The 15,388-nt window shown below is 40.6% G+C and overlaps 1 protein-coding gene across 6 annotated transcripts in view; it reads right to left on the reverse strand.

Moving 5' to 3' along the window:
- The window catches only part of Mp (collagen XV/XVIII-type protein multiplexin), a 240,236-nt gene that overhangs the window by 203,876 nt on the left and 20,972 nt on the right, over positions 1-15,388 (reverse strand). The gene's annotated exons all lie outside the window — the stretch shown is intronic.

Here is a 15,388-nt window from a genome sequence, read left to right on the forward strand (position 1 = left end):
CTCTCATCATCATAATGCGACTTTACTCTGCAACAGCGACTGATTTTGGGGTTTTTAGAATTTGGCTACAATGTTCAAGAAGACTGCATTCTTGTCATTGCCGCTTTCCGTTTCATACTGCGAGGTTTCCCCGAGCTTTCCAAGTAGGAAAATGTACACAGGTTCAGATGGTGCAGTCTAGCGCTGCGAGAGCGAAGTTGAATTTCACCACTGCGCCAACAGAGAGCAGTACAGGTAAGAGATTGTCCGACTCTTCACTGCACCGCTGTGATCGCAAAGAGAGGCATTGCATGAGAGCAAAACTGAAGTTTTCGGAAATTGAATCTTTTGGTGTCGAAGCGTGAAATTTTATTGACAAGTCTTCTGATTTTGAAAAAACAAATTTTAGTAGTAGGTGAGGTTCTCATTGACTCTCAGACGGAAAAATTTCACGTAAACACGATTTTTAAAATTATTGAAATTAACTACTAAACAAGATATTACATTTACCGATGCATATTTCTAACTCCCTCCTCATTAGAAAAACTTGATTCAAACGCACACTAAACGTTAAGGTGATTCGATGGGCGTGTCAGGGTAACATATGATTTAGTCCATCGAACAGCGATAGATATCGATTAGCTCCGTATTTCCAGATACTTGTAATTTTTATCGAGTTTTGAGATCGCATTTCTGTTCCCACCAGACTTAAGAATTCACCTACCTTTAAAAAACAAATTCAACGTAACAAAGGCAGAGATGTTTTGAAGGAGAAATATATAGCATTCGATTCTGATATCGAAACTGCACTCGAAAACGATATTTTTCCTCTAACAAAACCGTGCCTTTATTATTTTAAATTTGTTCGTCAAATTTGGTAAAAGAATTCTTAAATCTCGTGACAATAGAAATACATACATACGAGTCGCTGTTATAGCGCTCTTTGGCGCTTTGCGACACCTAATCGCCACAAAGCTCGGTCTTCCCACAGGTTATCAGGGAGTTGACACTCCCTCATCTCACTTAACACCCCCTGTCGCCAACCTCTCACTGGGCGTCCCCTACGCCTCCTCCCAGGAGGAACCCAATCAAGTATCTTTTTTGGCAGCCTCTCTTCCGTCATCCTATTGACATGACCATACCAAACAAGTTACACAATAGAAAGACAATAGAAATACGGTCTCAAAATTCAATGAAAATGACAAGTACCTCAGAACATGGAATCATAATCGATGCGATTTGTCTAATTTTGTTCTGACACAAAATATGGCGGCCATCGAATTCCCTCAAGTAACAGTCTCTACGGATGAATATATGACAATCTCAATCTTGGCGCTTCAGTTCAATTGTTGCACGTTGTTGACACTTTGAACAAAACACGAAGATTAAAGCGCGCACCTTGCTATAAGCGCAATGCGTGAAGTATTCTCGCAGACTTGTAGGCGTCAACATACCGCGCGGAGCTGTACGCGCAATGCATGAAGTATCCATGCAGCCTTGCAGGCGCCGTGATTTTCGAGCGGGCCGCTTTATGTTTGGGGCGGTCAGTCTCACTCGCTCAGTCAGCGTTTTTCAACTTGCGATTTTAAAGTTTTTTGTACAAATACACCCTGTACATACCATTGTTATATACTCTAATAAAAAATTAAGAAAACTACACAAAATTCAGCTAATTTACTTATATTTATTTACATATCGATCGCCAAAGTGCGAAACTACGGATCTACGTGTGCGACGTTGTTTCTTTGAAAATCTAATTGACGCAATTTCTTGAAAACTACCGCAAGTTTTTCTCTTTTTCAGGATAATATTCTGTATGAATTCAAGCTGTAGTGTTGGCTTGTTTCTCTTCGAAAAAATAAAAAAGGAGCGGGAATTTTGAAAAATCGCAATGGATGTACGTAATTCCACATTCTGGCCAATAGTGTTCATTTATATACAAAAAGGCTTAAGTGGAAGCATTGAAAGTGCATTATTAGTAAGAAATACCATAAGCGCGTTTATTTTTGGTGAAGTTCGCACAAGTTAAGGAGCCCTCGTCGGTTGATGCGATTTCTTAATTGGAAACAATATACCTCTCTTATCGAACATCGAAAACCTAAACAAAGGCAATAACCGCGATGACAATACGAGCGATTCGGAGCATGAAAAGTTGCGCGTGTAATTTTGTCACTCTCTTTTTTCAGGCAGAAACATACGTTAATTAGTCAAAATCGAAGATGTTGTTTACCGAGGACATTTTGTTTGCACTGAAACGAATGTTTGATTGGCTTGTGCGGAAAAAGGCGTGGAAAATTTGACCAAGGCACGGCATCAGCGGAAATCTGAGTATCTGACGCACTGCTACCAAGTAATAAATTCATGAATCTACTCGAAAAATCTTTTACCCCACCCGTGTCATCACCCGCCTCCATTTATTAAAAAGGAAAAATCACCCTTTACAGCCGTGATTGCTCCGCCCTTAACTTTGTGTCTTACGGAGGGATACAATTCTGCAACACTTTTTCTCAGTTCAAACTCAATGCGACTTGAAGTGTTTCTGTTGAACTCAGCCCACCTGCGGGCTGATTGTTGAAACTGATAGGCAAAGCTGATAGACAAAAAAGACTTAGGGAGTATGGAGCGATCCTATTGGTTAAAATACTTGGTTCCTATGGACATATATAGGACAATATATGGGGACAAATTTCTCGTGGATTGCCGTTAGTTGGTCTATTATCTATCCTCTTTGTCCATTGCAACTTCCGCTTCCACCAATAGGAATCCATCAATATCCCGTTTGTCTTCTTTGTCTATATCTTTGCCTATTAACTGTAACAATCAGCCGCTATCCTTGTTGCGAATGCCAAGAAATGAAGGAAATACATTTTTCCTTGCACTTTCAGTGTACTTGTTTTTCTCTTAATGACTAACTGCGTTACTTTCTCATGGAAATATAGACGCTTACATCTTACACTTACGACCACTCTCAAGGTAGAATGAAATAATTCTGAAATATCAAGGAAAGATGCAAGTAGCGACGAAGGTTGCATCGGAATAGCGGTTACTCTCAGGACACGGGGTGAAAATCGTTTCACTGAAAGTTCAATGAAAGAATCAAGCTCGGGTATCTGGGATTATGACGTCACGAAAATGAATCATACGAAGACAGCTTGGGGTAGGGCTTTGTGAAGGACGCTAAAGGTACGTGTGTTCAATTATAAAGATAAGACGTTCGCGGCAGATAAATCACCGTTGCCAACAAAAGGGACACTCATCAAAAATTTATAAAAACAACGATGCAGAAAAACTTCGCGGATGCGGGCACAAAAAAAGGACGCAGGAGAAATAAAAGATCTCTATAATTGGTTGCGTTTTCCGGCCGTTGAGGAGAAAGGTACGGGCCGCTCCCTCCTTCAACCCAGAATTACGGTGCTTTTTTACTCCCACATGCCCACCTTCGCTTTGAGTGACCTTTGCACGCTGCCAGATTTATAAGTGATAAATGACATGGGATCAAACAAATGACGGGCTATGAAGAGAGCCTGGCCCGGCTATCCAGACTATTCCTTAACGCAGTGGGCCACTGCTCACGGTTATTTTTAGCAATTTCTGTATAGATTTAGAATAATTAGTACTTCAATCTATATTTTTGTATATTTTTGTACATTATTATGTATATTTTGTGCTATGAGAGATACGCCAGATCATTGACATTTGGCTGTCCAAGGTTTCAAAATGCTAGAAGAATTTTAGAAATTGAGGAAAAGAGAGGAATTACACCAGAAATCATAAAGTTATTACTTCAGGTGAGAAAAAATTTGAAATTATGAAATGAGAACGACTCGAAATTGGAACGTTCTAAAAATTATAGCCCAAAAGAAATATCAGAACGAGCATGATAAAAAACTTTCAGAAATCATTAGAGCAGCCGAAGATATGCCCTATGGCAAGATTGAAGCTTGATTCCCCGTTAAATTATTATGTATTAATAATATAATGTAATGTACACAAGGTGACCATATTAGCTATAAAAAATAAGGCATGAATTTGCTTTATGAGGAGAAGATAATATTGTCGGCTATAAACTCTGAATTCGCGTGCTTTAATAGACATAAAAAATTTCTCTCGCAGTTTATATTTTTAAGAGAGAATGATTCCTTGATATTTCTTGGTATTTCTTTGATGTTCTTTACTCTACCAAAATTGCTCTGTGCAGATGTCAAGCCATAATATCGTTAGTTTTTCTCTCAAGAAATAAAATTGGAACGGAGATTTTGAAATACCGTAATTGAGTCACGTCATATCAAAATGTAGTTATCGACAATTACTCTAGTTATTACAGCTGATTAGAATAGAAGCACGTGAATGAAAAACATGAAACAGGAATGAAACCTGATTTAATTAAAGTATAAAACAGAGGTAAAATGAAATTTTTGAACTCCATTTTGGCAACCTAGCTTAAACCTTAGTAATGTATACGATTCCAGTTCGGATCCATAAGTTCAAAATAATGAACCTCATTCTGACATTCAGCACTAACTTTCGCCTTTTCCCCCAACTCGCCTTATTTTTCCCCGACATTTCTCTCCCTCTACTGTCTCTTCCTCCCGTCAATCGCACCTCATGAGGATACCGCTGAAAATGTATTCATCTCGCAGTTTTTTCTTTTCTATCCTTTGATTGTCAAGAACTTACACTTTTGAGTTTTGATCACGTGAAAAGACTTATTTCAAAAGGGAGGATGATTTATACGCAGAATCAATGTTTATCACTGAAAATGATTATGAGAATTCACTCCCTCTCCCTCCACCAACTACTTACATGGACGGATTTACTCGAAATCAGCCTAACTCCTTTGACGTTGCCTGATTTCCTTCTGCGTTTAATTTATTACGACAGAAGGTTATCCATCATTATGACGTGGAATTCTGTGATTATATTTTTTGTACACAGAGAACAATTTTCAGTTGGATCAACAGAAATTTTAATTAATATTCCTCATACAGAAATGTTCGTTGAATCAACAGGAAATCTCTTTGTTTAAAACGGTTTTCTATTTTTTTTAAAGAGACGTCCTCACGGCCTGTCGCATTATTTAAAGAGAATCCCAGTTGGCTCAACGGCAATTGTTTTCAGGAATTATCAACTGGAAAATTTATCTCAGTATAATCTAGAGGGAATCCACTGGATTTTTCAAGGCTTCTCGTTGTTAAAATCTTATCAAAGAAAATGAAGCATGAGAGGCAGTTAGGCATCGTGTCATCCCGCACAGTGGATCGAGTCAATAAGAGAGGTCGGGCAAAATTTGGAAACTCTAAACACTTATAACTCCGTATATACAAAAATTCGAGGTTCTGAAAGTGGCTTCATTGATTTCCTCGTGAAATTTTCTTTCAATGGCACCCCTTAAAATTTAAAATTTGAAGAAAGAAACTTCAAAATTTGCAGGTTTAGTCAAATATTTCATGTCCGACCTCTCTAACTGACTCGACCCCTCTGTGTGCCGTCCAAATAAATCATAAATGTTTTGTTCGAAATTTAGACGTGGGCATTGAATGAGTAAAGTAATCCATCAATGGCGTCCGATTTTGCAACTTTGCTTGACATACGCGATCTTTAAGGTCAGTGACTCAAACATAGAAAGGGTTTCCAGTGTGTAACTGGGCTTCAAGTTGTGACAGGGGCAAATAAACTAATGCGTGTTGGCGCTCAACATATTGAAATTCCAAACTGCGGGAAGGTATCTGTTTCCTCATAATCCTTTCACCTTCGTTTGATGCGTACCATGCCTGCTTGCAGTGAAATGCACCTTCAATTGAAGAGGGGGAAAGAAACCCCTCGGTGTAAATTGCCACTAAACTACCCGGTAAATGTTGGGTTCAGTGTGAACACTGAACTCTTTTCGATTGAGGAAACCGAAATTTTGGGTGACGGAAACGGAACTACGGTTCAGCCTATTAAAATTCGGTTTGTATGATCGAAAACTTCGTTCACCTAAACCGATTAAGGTCAGTGTTCAATATAAACCGACATTCCATCCCTGCGACCGAACTTTTTTTTCTGCATGAGTGTAGACTGACAACACAATACATGCAACAATGAGTTCAGTCCCAACCGATGGGCTAAGTGGCCGTCGATCCATCTCGGAAAAATGGCCACACTTACAGGTTACGGCCAGCTTACCGGTGGACCTCGATAACTCGACCCTTCCCAACCTGACTGAAACCTTTCACAAGCGCAAAGGAGAGCAAGAATTGTCTCTTGTAAGAATCGAGGAAGCAGGAACATTTCAGACCATACCGACGATGAATCAAAATCCGAGCGCCACAAATAACACATGACGCGCTTGATACTTGAGCTGAGGCAGCAGAATCCTGGTTTGGGGGTGATCCCGCGAGGGTGGTCGGGGAAGGATTCCAGACGCTAAATCGAAGGGGACGGGGGACGCGATGCGACAGGAATGAACGGCAAAGGAGCGGTTGGGAGGGATAAGGTCAAAGTCAGCAATCACAACAAATCAAGGAGCCTCGAACTAGTTGAGACTTTAAACCCCCATAAAAACAAGACTCGTTGCTCAAGATTTAAGCGAGACCCGACAGATTCTAAGCCGCGAATGCAGCGTTGCCGGTGATAACTGGGCTACATTTTGCAATAGGGATGAGGAAAGAACTTAGTGCAAGAGACTAGTGCGAAATTCAGGTCATATGAATCCTTGAAGTTTTCGGGTCGTGCATCCAAAGACTTAATCTTCAGCTGATGAGGTTCGGATCACACATCTGAAATACTTTGGCACTTCGGTTGACCCCATAGAAGATTCAACCAAAGTACCAAAGCACTTCAGATATATGGACCACATTTTGCATCATGAACCACTATTTCTGGCTCATTTTAGAAACAAAATATATGCCATTGGTTCCCCAATGCTGAAGGGTGCTTTTAAGGAAGAGCCGAGGATAGTGGTTCTTTATTGCAAAATGTAATCCATATGATCTTAATACTTCATACTTCGGATGCAAAATCCAACAACCTCAAAGATACATAAAGACCTCAGGCCCAACGTACAAATTATCTTCTCCGAGTACCATTCCTGTAAAATTTTTTTTGCTACTAATTGCCTTATTATTGGGCCTAAGAGTAGAGGGTAGAAGCTCCTGAATGTGAAATTTACGTAGAGTTCGCCCTAGAACTCGGCCCTTGAACCTAAGACATAGTTAAAGCTTTGACTTCATTTTTCAAAAAGGGACTACTGTTTTTGGCTCCTCCTAGAAACAGCAAAAGTGTCATTATTTCCCTTGTACAGATAGGGGCTTTTATGGATAAGCCAGAAATAGTGAGTCTACTATCCAAAATGACGTCCATAAGTAGGTGGTCGTAAGTTATACTCGATCACTCATCTTAATGCCTCAGGAACTCAGCTATTTTTTAGTCTTTTAGAATCGCTCATAATTTGAAACCTAATTATTTTTCAGCACTACCCTGAATAATGAACCGAATAAAACGACTTTCCACAGAGAATGCAATTTCCCCTTTCTTTTCCTAAAGATATGAACGACTACTAATGTTAAGTTAGGAGCATTCGAGTGTTACTAGGTAAAGCCGAAACAACAAGTTATAAGCTCTGAATTTATCACTGCTGTTTCGTGGCAGCACTGGTGTAGAAAAATTTCCCTCGCTCCTCTTTTGTCCTGCGACCGATTGCAAAGGAATTCTTCAGTGGAAGTAAATCAAACTTAACCCTGCCATCGCTGAGCCCTGAATTAAGTCTGCGGAGTCCTGAGTTTTTGTTTTATTTCATTTTCAAACTTTGCTCCAACGAGGGTGGCTTTCAATTTGAGATGTACATTGGATAACGATGGTTGAGACTTTGACACTCATAATCTTCTCCGATACCTCTCCATCTTTGCGCTGGCAAATTGATAACTGCATGAGGCTTTCTTCAGGAGACAATCTATTTCTTAGCTGTCTACTTTGCGAGGACGCCGAGAGGATCTTGTTTCCACGGAGGAAAAATACAGAGGAATGAACTTTCATTTATACTAGTTTTTGTCCTGGTCCCGTTGACTTGAAACACGTATAGGGTAATGAAAAGTTTTGTAAGTCCACTCGAAACTGATAATACCTCGCAAATGCCACCGAACGCCTTGTAAACAAAAAAATTTATGCATCAACAGAATGAGGAGTAAAATGAAGGGGTAAAAAAATTGGTTCATCGAAATCGTTAAGATACAGAAGGGGTTATGAATTTTTAAAGGTCTTAACTGAAATAATGACTGTAAAAAAGTTTTGAGTTTTACGTCACTAGGTATTTTTATAGTCATTTCTTCCCCTCCTCTCACCTTAAGTTACAGTTTTCCTGACTCAGTCACACATGGCAATCAAAGAGGCATATTTCAAACCCTGCACATCCCTCAATAATGGAAATCCTCGAAACAAGGACACACATTGACCACCTTGAAAACCCACCCTGGAAGGTCGAAGCTAATGGCGGTACGATATTACTTGAGATTTCAAGTGATCATGGCCAACTTTGCATGGTGCGAATTTTCCGCGTTGACTTTTCGGAGTGCGATAAGATACACATCCTCAGGAAGTAATAAATAACCAAGGGGCTCCAAACAACACGCAAATCGAGCGAGAGGGGAGCTCTTAGAACGAAATTTGAGGAAGCCGCTGCGAGAGCAAACATCTTTTTTACAACTCGCTAAAGTGCGAGATTCTTGGATTATGAAGAACTTCCCAATATTGCTCGACGCTAATTCGCAGTGCCCGCATGCGAATGCACGGATATTGAGTGTTTGTATAATGTAGCCAGTGAAGTTTGTACCTTAGGTGCGTTTCACCGACGCGACGGGACTAATATTGCCAGATCGATCAGGGGAAAATGTCGGTAGGGTCGAATATGCATAGTTGTCCCTTAAACAGCCCATGTTTTTAGGGAGGCCCTATATCGAAGACCGTATTTCAATTGGGGTGTTTCAAAATTTCCGCTTTTATTTTATTTTTTAAAAAGAGAACAAACCAACATCCCGGTCAAAAGTTTCACAGAATATTCTTCACATGGAAAAGTAAAATCGCTGAAGTATTCAAGAAATGAAGTTCAATAGTTTTCAATGTAGAAAATAAAGTACAACAGCGGGCTATTGTTGAAATTGGTAGATAAAGCGATAGACAGAAAAGACAAAAGGGATATGGAGGGGTCCCATTGGTGGAGGCGAGTGTTTGCAATGGACGAAGGAGGTTAGTGATAGACTAACTAATGGTAACCCAAGAGAAACCCTTTAGTTAGTCTATCATGTTCCCCCTCAGCCCATAACAACCACCCGTAGTAACTTAACCAGTAGGATCAAGTAGGTGCAAATAATCGGCAATTCTTTTAGACCTTGATTCCCATTGAGGTAGGTACACTGAAAAAAGATTGGTAGAATTTACCATTCCTTCACGCTGTATTTCACACAACGTGAGGGAATGGTAAATTCTACTAATCTTTAAGTCGATTCTGCCAGAGGAATGGTTACCTATACCAGTATATAGTAGCGTTTACCTTTTTTCTGACAGAATTGACTCTAAATTGACGCTGTGTGAAATACTGCGTGAAGGAATGGTAAATTCTACCAATCTTTTTTTTCAGTGTACGGTCTACTAATCCGCTAGAAGTGATCATCGAATCTCTGTAGGGTCTGCTCAGCCTCTTTCATCGACCGGTATGATGAGTGGATACTTCAGTCTACGCTCAACCAGTGTCGTGGCGTGCTTTGCGATATATCGATTGATACGCCACCCAAACCTATGAAAAAAGATCGAATATTAGGGTGTTCACTACGAACACCTTAGTAATCGATTCTTTACCATAGCTTCAAATGGCGAGATATCGATAATCGATCATTCACGCCACGCCACTGCGCTCAACGCATTACACTACACTTGCTTCGCAAAATAGCAGTTCATAAATTTGATGAAACAGTAATCAATGTTCACCGAGATGTGTCTTTCATTGATTGAAGTATATAAGCGCTCTCATTAAAGAGCCTTGTTCTCGAACCGAACTCTGATTGGAATTTAAAGTTTATTCGAACCAACTGGCAGTGATGCAAAATATCACGGGTACTTACGATGGCGCGTCTATGGTTGGATTCATTTCCATTTCGATTTGTTGTACGGATGTGCAAAGCACACGAATAAAAATGATAGGGGCCTTTCCGACTCGCCTCAAAATGACACGCCAAGTCAATAAAGAGCTTATCTTCATCACAACATCACATCCATCCGTATACTCTGGTGTAGTTCCTTTTTCGCGCGTGCACCGCAAGTCCCTAGAGCTGACGTGTGTTAGTACATGGTGTAAATTTTTACTCCCTCTCTCTCTTTTTGTATCTACGATCCTCGGAGGGAGATGGAGGTGAGAATGCCTCCTTACCTTCCTATCTTGCCTAAAATAGGAAGGTTTCTTTTTTTTTTTGTTATGCTTCAACCAAGGTGGTTTCCAAAATCTGAGCGCAGACACCACAATCCTCAGAGAGATCTGCTGTAATATCACTGGGTGCCCGTCTCTTTTTAGAGGAATTTTAGTTGCCTCATAATGACTTTAGTTCTAACTAGTGATATTACAGCAGATCACACTGAGGATTCTGGTGTATGCGCGCAGATTTTGAACGCATAACCAAAAAAAAAAAAAAAAAAAAAAAAAAAAAATAACGGCTCTATTTTAGGCAAGACTTAGACAAGAGGCCCCCTATAGTGCAAAACAAGCGCATATTATTTCATTTAAAAACTGCGTATACAATAAAGGATGTCACCGATTCAACAATGGTCAATACATGGAATGGTTTGAATAGTTGTCCGGCAGGTCTCAAATTAGGAAAGCCTGCAAATATTATGCACACTGAATTATACACAATTTGCTGAGTTTGACATTTCTCTTTTTGCTTTCAAACTTGAAAAAAGAGCACTGTTGCCAATCATGACCAGTCTGTGAGTTACTGATCATATTTTAGTCCATCAAGGTTTGCCTTAATTTATCAATCCAGACGAATGCCTTTTGCTTATTTGTCATTACATAGTGAGTAGATACCGTTTGCTGAGTTTTGGATGGATGATGGATGAAGGCTCTATTTCAATTTCAAAGCTATTTCGTTTTGAATTTTTTATATTACTCCTCACACAGAGGTTAAGGTGATTCGATGGACGCCATATTTTGTGTCAGAACGGCATGCGATATATCGCATCAATTGGATCCATTTTTTCAGGTACTCGTCAATTTTCTCCAATTTTGAGATCGCAATTCTGTTGTCAGGAGACTAAAGCACTCATTTCCGAATTTTAACAAAGAAATTCAACGTAAGAAAGGCGTGGTTTTTTTAGAGAGAAAATATCGCATTCGAGTGCAGTTTCCATATCAGTATCGAATGCGATGTTTTCTCTCTAAAAAAAACACGTCTTTATTACGTTGAATTTCTTATAACGATAAAAATGACGAGTAGCTGAAAAAATGGCACCAATTGATGCGATATATCACATGCCGTTCTGACACAAAATATGGCGTCCATCGAATCACCTTAATGCGATTCAGCGACTCAAAATTTTTGGTTTCGTCTCGTATTCTTCCTTCTTTTTTTCTTTTTTTTTTTTGAGAGTCCTGGCAAATATGGTGAATTTCATCCTCTGATCTGTAAATAATGGTGAAGTAAACATTGACCGAGAGCTGAAACCCCGAGACACAGAAGATGATTGGAACGAGTAGGAGTAAGTATGGAGACTGCAAAGCTCAAGATACGAACTTGAAGAACAAACCTTTTTGCCTGGGCAGCCCCCCAATGGAGAGAGGAGACGGGCTGCATGGCAGTGCCCGCCAGCCACGGAGCCCACATTTATTAAGTGCAGCGATGAGAAGGTCAACAATTGACTGGAAAAGTTGCAACGGGAATAATTCATTTTTGTGTTTGCCAGCCGAGGATAGTTTACTCGGCAAAGTAAATTAATTTATCCGGGATGCATCATTCCCAAATCTACGGGAAAAATATGAATCCGCGTCTAACAGTATCGATGTCGCATTGAATGGACAACTTGGTCATGGCGCCGTTTTGGGTACAATAGAGCCCAGCCTTTCTTTCTCCGCGTATCACGACTTTGGGTCGGTGGGTGGGGAGGGGGGGTGGAAGTCGAGTGAAAGTTGGTTTCTATACGAGATTACGCTCGGTTGAGTAAATACACGGGGTGAATGCTGCGGCGGAGGGGGGTGGGGTAGTGCACTTGCTTGAGGTCATGTCGCCGGTAGTTTTTAAATCATGTCGGCGGGATAAAAACTTATTCGCTTGATTTATGAGAAACTACTTTTTGCCGCCTGTGACGGTGGAAATATATGTACCCGTTTCCCGACCATTTCAATTAGCTTTATTAAAAAAGGAAATTACTCTTGTTGGAGGGATCATTATTGTCCCTCGGTAAGAACGATAACAGGTATTCTTTCCGATACGGCGAGATTGTAATCTGCCCGTAAAAAAGTTGGGTGGCAAAAGTAGCCTACTTACCTGAAAAAAAAGGAAAAAAAAAACTATGTCCCGAGGCAATAAACCGAGCTAGGAAGCTTGCTGGGAATAGTGGAAGGAAGGACAAAGACAAACAACAACAGAAGTTAAAAGTATATGACTTACGTAGTGACAGTTTTTTTTATTTTTTTCCCCACAAGGTTGATCTTTAGTCACTAGCGTAATACATGATGGGTATTAATTGACGGTTGTGGTGTGGTGTAGAGGTTGTAGCGGTAGCGTTTTAGCTCATTGCCGGTTCCCCTTCAGTTTTCAGTGTAGGCAATACAAGCGCCCACGCGATCGAATGGTGGTATCACTCTCAGATGGCTGGATTATTCAAGAAGGATGGTAAGAAAAATTCACCAACCGTGAAGCGGTAACGACTTTGGCTCATTGTGAGTTCGCCCTCAATTTTCAGCGTAGCCTCAGTTTTAAGCTTCACGCAAGCTCATAGTGATAACCCTTCCTTTTTATCTCGAGTTGCTCCATGAGATCCAGTACCAGTAATCTCTGTATGGAGGTACTCTAGACTCTCAGGCAAGCGGCTGCAAACTGTACGGTGTCATACGCAAACCTCTCCCACGAGGAACCAATTGTCATAAATTCAATTCAGCCAACACGTCAGATTTTCGAGATTTTGCTTTGCACGAAAATTGAAAGAGCCACCCCTCCCCCGCTCATAAATCGTCAATTCGTTTCTTTCCTAAATTACGGAAGTTTCAGCCTCTGGTTGCTCCACTATTTCAAGCGGCTGTCCTGGGACGGCAGTCGACAATTTTTGGAATAGCACAGCGCTGAGAGATTTGATGAAAAACGGGCAAAGCTTCCGCTGCGCGAGTACCACAGACTCCTTCTTCCAGTCGTAAATCTCAACCTCCCCGGCCTCTCCTTGGCAATCTTGTGCGAGTCACTTTCCCATGTTCAAATAAGTATTCAATAAGTTGCGAGCTCTCCACTGCCCGCCAGCTCTTCGGAAATGTGTGAATTTTGGCCGCCGCTAAGCTGCGTCCCCAGTTCGCTACATTTTATCTGTCCAAGACTACCCTGGTAAAAATCGGCGATAAGAGCTGCGTTTCAAAATACCATAGGAATTCTTATAGCCGGCTAAAGAAGGCTACAGAAAATCATATAGCTGGCTGTTGAATGCGGAGAAAATCATACGGCCGGGCTATACGAAGCGATAAAAAATTATGCAGCCGGGCTATAGTTCCTATAGCCGGGCTTTACACTTCATCGCCTGGCTGTTGCTTTTTCGCCATCGATTATAAAAGGCTATAAGAAATTGTGTAGAAATTTGTGTGCTTTGGAAATCATTAAGTTTGATACGGAACCACCTTAATATTTACAAAACACACGTTATATTTTCCTTTAATACAATATTTTTTTTTCATCAATTAAAACGAGAATAATCCATACAGGATGTGCAAACATTTCAAAATCATGAGTTGAATAACGCTGTCTCCGCCAGATTAAATATTAGAGCCTAACACAAAGCGGAGCGGCGACGCACTGGCGCCTACAAACCTAACAGGGATACTTCACGCATTGCGCAACGCGTGAAGTATCCCTGTTAGGTTTGTAGGCGCCAATGCGCGTTTCGTGCTGGCTGCCCGCCTGCCGCACCGCAGCGTGCCACGGCGCTTGAAGCAACTATTTCACACCAGAGGTATTGCACAGTATCATACGAATCTGAAGGCGCTCTAATATATTAGGAATGACAGGCATCCATCAAAAGTACGGAGCTTTTCTCGCAAAATAAATCAAGATACTACGGCCCAAAAAGAGAGCGGTGGTCCAAAAACTCACTAAGTCCTAGCATCCGTAATTAGTGACGTTTAGCATACACTTTATCGCCTGGCTGTGAGTTGCTTAATCGCCATCGGCTATGAAAGGCTATAAGAAATTGTGTAGCCGGCTATAGAAGCTATTGGAAATCTTACAGCCGGCCGTAGGTCTATGGTATTTTGGAACACAGATTCTACTGCCAATTTTTACCAGGGTATTAACACCGTTTCAATCGTTTCGTTCGCGGAGTAGGCTTTACTAGATATGTTATGAACACGATTCATCAGCCTTGTGGATCGACTTAAGTGATTTCATCGCAGCATGGATCGCATTTAGCAAAAAGAACCAGCGCGATTGCAGTGTTTTCAAAATCGTGCATCTTCTTCTTTTCTTTGTAAAAATACTCAATATATGTGCAGTATTTAAATTTACGCAATTATTTTCCTTTAAATGGACAAAATTTTGGTGGAAAGAAAAAACTATTTGATATTATAAAATTTACAGAATAGTTTCCTCTCTAAAACATAAATTCGAACTGGAGATGTCGAAACACCGCAACCGAGAAATGCCCTTTCTGCACTCAACACCTCAATTGGAGGGATACCAAATACATGCACGAGAATTCAATTTCATAGATATTAAATATTTAATATAACTTTCAAACACCAATAGACAAATTACATCCATACAACTTTTAGACCGGAATTATTCCGCTATACTTTTTCAATTATTCAAGACACTATAGGCACAACATTTTTATTAAACATATAAGAACGAGATTTAATTTAACTGTTAACCCTCTTAAAATCCTCCGGTGGTTTGTTGGCTCCCGCGTTTACACTCGACCGAGAACCTTAAGTTTTTCATACTTGCAAGTTGCTGAACTTGAGCTGAACGACGTCTCGGAAGTTTAAACTTTCGTCTCCAATCGGTCTAAAGTTAATCCGGGGGGTGAAGGGGCACCTGCCCCCTCTCTCTCTTGTTCTCCGACCGCCAGAGCCTACAATCCGTTCAACATATCAACTGCAGAGCAACGTTATCAAATTGCCGAGGTAATGATCGCGATCTTTCGGGTTCATAAACGCAAAGCTGAAAAGCACAATCTGAAGATAGTGGAA

The sequence above is a fragment of the Bemisia tabaci genome, chromosome 1, assembly GCF_918797505.1.
Source record: "Bemisia tabaci chromosome 1, PGI_BMITA_v3".
Lineage (NCBI taxonomy): Eukaryota > Metazoa > Arthropoda > Insecta > Hemiptera > Aleyrodidae > Bemisia > Bemisia tabaci.